Source organism: Bos javanicus, chromosome 3 (assembly GCF_032452875.1).
Source record: "Bos javanicus breed banteng chromosome 3, ARS-OSU_banteng_1.0, whole genome shotgun sequence".
NCBI classification, from domain to species: Eukaryota; Metazoa; Chordata; class Mammalia; order Artiodactyla; family Bovidae; genus Bos; species Bos javanicus.
In genome coordinates, this window is record NC_083870.1 from 46,911,763 (window position 1) to 46,920,151 (window position 8,389).

Here is an 8,389-nt window from a genome sequence, read left to right on the forward strand (position 1 = left end):
CTTAAATACCGTCTTTAGCTAAAGACAAATGAGGAGACTGAGGGTAGTAGTTTAGGATTTCCAAGGAGGAAGGCAATTGACACAGAGATGGAAGAATAAATGTTTATTAAATAAGTGTTTCTGGATCATGCAGAGACAATGGAACACAGAGTGGAATTTAAACAAGTCGACTTTGCTAGGTCCATCCCTGTCTACACACCTAGTTCATACTACAGTTACCTATGAGGCTTCCCAGGTGATGCTAGCAGTAAAGGACCTGCCTGCCAATGCAGGAGGTGCAAGAGACACTGCTGGAGGAGGGAATGGCAACCAACTCCAATATTTTTGTCTGGAGAATTCCATGGACAGAGGAGCCAAGAGGGCTGCAGTCCATAGGGTCTCAAAGAGTCAGACATTACTGAAGTGACTTAGAACACACACATAGTTATCTAAGGTGATGATTCCCTTCCTGGAACAGGTGTTCTATCTACATTGTTTAGGTAGTTAGGGGGAAAGCCAAAGATTCTTCCTATTTCCTGGGCCTTGATGATTTTCAGGTCAAAACAATTCGTATGCCAAAGAGATGTTAGTCAGTCAGTCAGTTCAGTTGCTCAGTCGTGTCTGACACTTTGCAACCCCATGGACTGCAGTACACCAGGCCTACCTGTCCATCACCAACTCCTAGAGTTTACTAAAACTTATGTCCATAGAGTCGGGGATGCCATCCAACCATCTCATCCTCTGTTGTCCCCTTCTCCTCCTGCCTTCAATCTTTCCCAGCATCAGGGTCTTTTCAAATGAGTCAGTTCTTTGCATCAGGTGGCCAAAGTATTGGAGTTTAAGCTTCAGCATGGGTCCTTCCAATAAATATTCAGAACTGATTTCCTTTAGGATAGACTCTTGGAAATCCTTGCAGTCCAAAGGACTCTTAAGAGTCCTCAAACACCACAGTTCAAAAGCATCAATTCCTCGGTGCTCAGCTTTCTTTGTAATCCAACTCTCACATCCATACATGACTACTGGCAAACCATAGCTTTGACTAGACAGACCTTTGTTGGCAAAGTAATGTCTCTGCTTTTTAATATGCTGTCTAGGTTGGTGATAGCTTTTCTTCCAAGGTGTCTTTGAATTTCATGGCTGCAGTCACCATCTGCAGTGATTTTGGAACCTAAAAAAATAAAGCCTCTCACTTTTTCTGTTGTTTCCCCACCTATTTGCCATGAAGTGATGGGACCAGATGCCATGATCTTCGTTTTCTGGATGTTCAGTTTTAAGCCAACTTTTTCACTCTCCTCTTTCACTTTCATCAAGTGGGTCTTTAGTTCCTCTTTGCTTGCTGCCATAAGGGTGGTGTCATCTGCATGTCGGAGGTTATTGATATTTCTCCCAGCAATCTTGATTCTAGCTTGTGCTTCATCCAGTCTGGCGTTCCTTATGATGTTCTCTGCATATAAGTTAAATAAGTAGGGTGACAACATACAGCCTTGACGTACTCCTTTTCCTATTTGGAACCAGTCTGTTGTTCCATGGCCAGTTTTATGTGTTGCTTCCTGACCTGCATATAGATTTATCAAGAGGCAGGTCAGATGGTCTGGTATTCCCATCTCTTTCAGAATTTTCCACAGTTTATTGTGATCCACACAGTCAAAGCCTTTGGTATAGTCAATAAAGCAGACATAGATGTTTTCTTGGAACTCTCTTGCTTTTTTGATGATCCAGCGGATGTTGGTAATTTGATCTCTGGTTCCTCTGCCTTTTCTAAATCCAGCTTGAACATCTGGAAGTTCACAGTTCACATACAGTTGAAGCCTGGCTTGCAGAATTTTGAGCATTACTGTACTAGCGTGTGACATGAGTGCAATTGTGCAGTACTTGAGCATTCTTTGGCATTGCCTTTCTTTGGGATTGGAATGAAGATTGACATTTTCCAGTCCTGTGGCCACTGCTGAGTTTTCCAGATTTGCTAGCATATTGCAGCACTTTCACAGCATCATCAACCAGGATTTGAAATATCTCAACTGGAATTCCATCGCCTCCTTTAGCTTTGTTCATAGTGATGCTTCCTAAGGCCCACTTCACTTCGCATTCCAGGATGTCTGGTTCTAGATGAGACATCATACCATTGTGATTATATGAATCATGAAGATCTTTTCTATATAGTTCTGTATATTCTTGCCACCTCTTCTCAATATCTCCTGCTTTTGTTAGGTCCATACCATTTCTGTCCTTTATTGAGCCCATCTTTGCATGAAATGTTCCCTTGGTATCTCTAATTTTGTTGAAGAGATCTCTAGTCTTTCCCATTCTATTGTTTTCCTCTAGAGTTCTTCAGGGACTGTATTGTTTTCTTTGCACTTATCACTGAGGAAGTCTTTCTTATCTCTCCTTGCTATTCTTTGGAACTCTGCATTCAAATGGATATATCTTTCCTTTTCTCCTTTGACTTTCGCTTCTCTTCTTTTCTTAGCTATTCATAAGGCCTCCTAAGACAGCCATTTTGCCTTTTTGCATTTCTTTTTCTTGGGAATGGTCTTAATCCCTGCCTCCTGTACAATGTCATAAACCTCTGTCCATAGTTCTTCAGTCACTCTATCAGATCTAATCCCTTGAATCTATTACTCACTTCCACTGTATAATCATAAGGGATTTGATTTAGGTCATGCCTGAATGGTCTAGTGGTTTTCCCTACTTTCTTCAATTTAAGTCTGAATTTGGCAATAAGGAGTTGATGATCTGAGCCACAGTCAGTTCCCAGTCCTTTTTTTTTTTTTTTTTTAAGACTGTTTAGAGCTATACATCTTTGGCTGCAAAGAATACAATCAATTTGGTCTTTGTATTTCTGGTGATGTCCCTGTGTAGAGTCTTCTCTTATGTTGTTGGAAGAGGGTGTTTGCTATTACCAGTGCATTCTCTTGGCAAAACTCTATTAGCCTTTGCCCTGCTTCATTCTGTACTCCAAGGCCAAATTTGCCTGTTACTCTAGGTATTTCTAGGAGAAGGCAATGGCAACCCAATCCAGTACTCTTGCCTGGAAAATCCCATGGATGAAGGAGTCCATGAGGTCGAGAAGAGTAGGACACAACTGAGCGACTTCACCTTCACTTTTTACTTTCCTGCACTGGAGAAGGAAATGGCAACCCACTCCAGTGTTCTTGCCTGGAGAATCCCAGGGACAAAGGAGCCTGGTGGGCTGCCATCTACGGGGTCGCACAGAGTCGGACACGACTGAAACGACTTAGCAGCAGCAGCAGCAGCCAGGTATTTCTTGACTTCCTACTTTTGCATTCTAGTCCCCTATAATGAAAAGGACATTTTGGAGGAGTGTTAGTTCTAGAAGGTCTTGTAGGTCTTCATAGAAATGTTCAACTTCAGCTTCTTCAGCATTACTGGTCAGAGCATAGTCTTGGATTACCGTGATACTGAATGGTTTGCCTTGGAAACAAACAGAGACCATTCTGTCATATTTGAGATTGCATCCAAGTACTGCATTTGGACTCTTTTGTTGACTATGATGGCTACTCTATTTCTTCCAAGGGATTCTTGCCCACCATAATAGATATAATGGTCATCTGAGTTAAATTCACCCATTCCAGTCCATCTTAGTTTGCTTATAACTAAAATGTCTATATTCACTCTAGCCATCTCCTGTTTGACCACTTCCAATTTGCCTTGATTCATGGACCTAACATTCCAGGTTCCTATGCAATATTGTTCTTTACAGCATCTGACTTTACTTCCATCACCAGTCACATCTACAACTGGGGATTGTTTTTGCTTTGGCTCTGTCTCTTCATTTCTTTTTGGAGTTGTTTATCTACTGATCTCCAGGAGTATATTGGGCATCTACTGACCTGGGGAGTTCATCTTTCAGTGTCCTATCTTTTTGCCTTTTTGTACTGTTCATGGGGTTCTCAACACAAGAATATTGAAGTGGTTCGGGATTCCCTTCTCCAGTGGACTACACTTTGTTAGAACTCTCTCCAATGACCCATCCATCTTAGGTGGCCCTATACAGCATGGCTCATAGTTTCATTGAGTTAGACAAGGTTGTGGTCCATGTGATCAAATTGGTTAGTTTTCTGTGATTGTGGTTTTCAGTCTGTCTGCCTTCTGATGGAGAAGTATAAGAGGCTTATAGAAGCTTCCTGATGGAAGAGACTGACTGAGGGGGAAACTGAGTCTTGTTCTAATGGGCAGGGCCATGCTCAGTAAAAATTTAATCCAGTTTTCTGTTGATGGGTGGGGCTGTGTTCCCTCCTTGTTATTTACCTGGGGCCAAACTCTGATGGAGGATTCCTTGGTGGCTCAGATGGTAAAGCGTCTGCCTGAAGTGCAGAAGACCCAGGTTTGATCCCTGGGTTGGGAAGATCTCCTAGAGAAGGAAATGGCAACCCACTCCAGTACTCTTGCCTGGAAAATTCCATGGACTGAGGAGCCTGGTAGGCTACAGTCCATGGGATCCCAAAGAGCCGGACACGACTGAGCAACTTCAGTTTCAGTTTCAGTAAACTGTGGTGGAGGTAATGAAGATAATGGAAACCTCCTTCATAAGGACCCATGCACACACTGCTGCACTCAGTGCCCCCAACCCTGCAGCACAGGCCACTCTGCCTACCCACGCCTCTGCCAGAGACTCCTGGACACTCACGGGCAAGTCTGGGTCAGTGTCTTGTGGGGTCACTGTTCCTTTCTCCTGGGTCCTGGTGCACATAAGGTTCTGTTTGAGCCCTCCAAGTGTCTGTTTCTCAGTTCTGTGTAAGTTCTGGCAGCTCTATGTTGGGGTTAATGGCGACCTCCTCCAGGGGGGCTTATGCCGTACCCAAGTCTGCTGCACCCAGAGCACCTGCCCCTGCAGCAGGCCACTGCTGACCTGTACCTCCACAGGAGATACTCAAACACAGTTCTGTCTCAGTCTCCTTGGGGTCTGGGTCCTAGTGCGCATAAGGTTTGCTTGAGCCCTCTGAGTGGCTCTGGCAGGTATGGGATTTGGTACTTAATATGATTTTTACCCCTCCTGCCATCTTGCTGGGGCTTCTCTGCCCTTGGATGTGGGGTATCTCCTTGAAGTCGCTCCAGCACCACGCAGCTGCCACTCCACGGCAGCAAATTTTGTTCCTGTACAACACTATGCTCTATACTAGATTAGAGAATCTGATGTTTTTTCAAACCTTTACTGGTATGTCCCTAACAGGCCCCTCCTACCCCCCTCTCCAGGGCTTCCCAGGTGGCACAGTGGTAAAGAATCTGCCTGCCAATGCAGGAGATGTGAGTTCAATCCCTGGGTCAGGAAGATTCCCTAGAAGAGGAAATGGCAACCCACTCCAGTATTCTTCCCTGGGAAATCCCATGGACAGAAAAACCTGGGAGGCTACAGTCCCCGGAGTCACAAAAGAGTCAGACACAACTTAGTGACTCAAGAATAACAATGGTTGGAAGAAGTCAAAAACTAGCAATGGGAGTATAAAACAAAACTTCTAAAAGAAGATATGTTAAAGTTTGGGGATATTTTTCCATTAAATCTATCACTGATACTTATGTGTTAATAAATACTTAGATTTCATATATTCTGCAGGTCAACGAAAAATAATAGAGAATGCCAAAAACATGGAAAAGAAAAAAAACCCTTGATTCACCTCCAATACTTGCCCTTTGTTATGGGGTTCATGGTGGTCTTACCAAAACCTATGACTCAATAATGCATCTCTCCCTACTTCCCATGCACCTGTTGCTTTCTACACGGAGACAGCAAAAAGCATCATCAGAAATAGATGGGGTCACTCAATAGTGTACAGCATCTTAGGATGCCTAGGTCCCTGAGAAGAATGCTTTCTATGAGGGGACATGAAGTCTGATAGGAGACATGAATGCTGGCAGAAAGTAGTCTTCAGACTATTCTAAATTTGTGTTAAGAATTGCTGTAGATTCCTCTGTCTTGCAACCACAGGCAGAGAGCCTGACCACAGAAAAATATTCATATCAGACCCACCCTGAATGACAAGAATTACTAGAAACTGAATGTAGGAACTGTACACATTACTCTGTCCTTAGGACCTAAATCTGACAGGAAGAATTTCCCATCAACTAGTAAAAAGGAAGAGTTCCTGGAGACATACTCCCCATGTAAATAAACAAACATGAAATATAGAGAGCTTTCTCTCTACTTAAGGAAGAGCAAAAAGCAACACCTGAGAACAAGGAGGAGCATGTAGAAAACTCAGAAAAATCCATACAGGAAACATAAGACCACTTTAGAATATCATCTCTGATGCCCACATGGTATCAAAGAATCTAAAACTTAGAACCCTTGGAAACAGTGTCAATTAGTGGTTACAGTTTTTTAATTTTTCTTCTTCCAGGTTTCTTGAGATGTAACTGCAAACAGTACTGTATAAGGTGTACAGCATAATGATTTGACTTGCATGCAGCATGAAATGACTACCATAGGTTCAGTGAACATCCACTGTCTCATATAGATAAAAAATAAAAGAAAAAGAAGTTTGTTTGTTTTTTTTCTTGAGAACTCTTCAGTTCAGTTCAGTTCAGTCACTCAGTCGTGTCTGACTCTTTGCGTCCCCATGAATCGCAGCACGCCAGGCCTCCCTGTCCATCACCACTTCCCGGAGTTCACTCAAACTCACGTCCATCAAGTCGGTGATGCCATCCAGCCATCTCATCCTCTGTCATCCCCTTTTCCTCCTGCCCTGAATCCCTCCCAGCATCAGAGTCTTTTCCAATGAGTCAACTCTTCGCATGAGGTAGCCAAAGTATTGGATTTTCAGCTTTAGCATCAGTCCTTCCAAAGAACACCCAGGGCTGATCTCCTTTAGAATGGACTGGTTGGATCTTCTTGCAGTCTAAGGGACTCTCAAGAGTCTTCTCCAACACCACAGTTAAAAAGCATCAATTCTTCAGTGCTCAGCTTTCTTCACAGTCCAACTCTCACATCCATACTTGACCACTAGAAAAACCATAGCCTTGACTAGATGGACCTTTGTTGGCAAAGTAATGTCTCTGCTTTTGAATATGCTATATAGGTTGGTCATAACTTTCTTTCCAAGGAGTAAGCGTCTTTTAATTTCATGGCTGCAGTCACCATCTTCAGTGGTTTGCGAGCCCCCAAAAATAAAGTCTGACACTGTTTCCACTGTTTCCCCATCTATTTCCCATGAAGTGATGGGACCAGATGCCATGATCTTCGTTTTCTGAATGTTGAGCTGAAAAAGCCAACTTTTTCACTCTCTTCTTCCACTTTCATCAAGAGGCTTTTGAGTTCCTCTTCACTTTCTGCCATAAGGGTGATGTCATCTGCATATCTGAGGTGATTGATATTTCTCCCGGCAATCTTGATTCCAGCTTGTGCTTCCTCCAGCCCAGCGTTTCTCATGATGTACTCTGCATAGAAGTTAAATAAACAGGGTGACAATATACAGCCTTGACGTACTCCTTTTCCTATTTGGAACCAGTCTGTTGTTCCATGTCCAGTTCTAACTGTTGCTTCCTGACCTGCATATAGGTTTCTCAAGAGTCAGGTCAGGTGGTCTGGTATTCCCATCTCTTTCAAAATTTTCCACAGTTTATTGTGATTCACACAGTCAAAGGCTTTGGCATAGTCAATAAAGCAGAAATAGATGTTTTTCTGGAGCTCTCTTGCTTTTTCAATGATCCAGCAAATGTTGGCAACTTGATCTCTGGTTCCTCTGTATTTTCTAAAACCAGCTTGAATATCAGGAAGTTCACAGTTCACGTATTGCTGAAGCCTGGCTTGGAGAATTTTCAGCATTACTTTACTAACATGTGAGATGAGTGCAATTGTGTGGTAGTTTGAGTATTCTTTGGCATTGCCTTTGGATTTTCATATTTAATGTGCAACAGTGTTAATTATATTAGTTGTATGTTACATCCCTAGAATTTATCTTATTACTGGAAGTTTGTACCTTTTGACCACTTACATCCAGTTCCCCCTCTCTCACGTCCTGCCTCTGGTAGCCACAAATCTGATCTTTTTTTTTATTAATTTTTTTTGTTTGTTTTTGAAGTATAATTGGCCTACAACCAATTAGTCGTACTTCCAATTAGTTAGTTGTTAGTTCCTGGTATGTGACATAGTGGTTCAATATTTCTGTACATTTCAAAATGATCACCAGGGTATGTCTAGTTACCATCTGTAACCATACAAAAATATTACATTACAATTGACTATACCCCCCACACTATTCATTTCATATTGGTGACACATTTATAACTGAAGTTTGTATGTCTTCATCTCACCTATTTGAGTGAGGCCTTTGGGGTTCAAATTCCCTCCTATTTTCCAGTTGTGATGGCTTTGAAAAGTTGATTAACATCCCTGAGCTTCAATTTGCTTATTTTTAAGATGAGGATACTAATAGTCACTATTATGATTAAGTTA

At 42.4% G+C, this 8,389-nt stretch overlaps 1 non-coding gene across 1 annotated transcript; it reads left to right on the forward strand.

The window, feature by feature from the left end:
• The first annotated feature begins 4,273 nt into the window (after positions 1-4,273).
• Positions 4,274-4,345, forward strand: TRNAF-GAA (transfer RNA phenylalanine (anticodon GAA)). The gene has a single exon. It is a non-coding gene; the product is annotated as a tRNA-Phe (tRNA).
• The last annotated feature ends 4,044 nt before the right edge of the window (positions 4,346-8,389 follow it).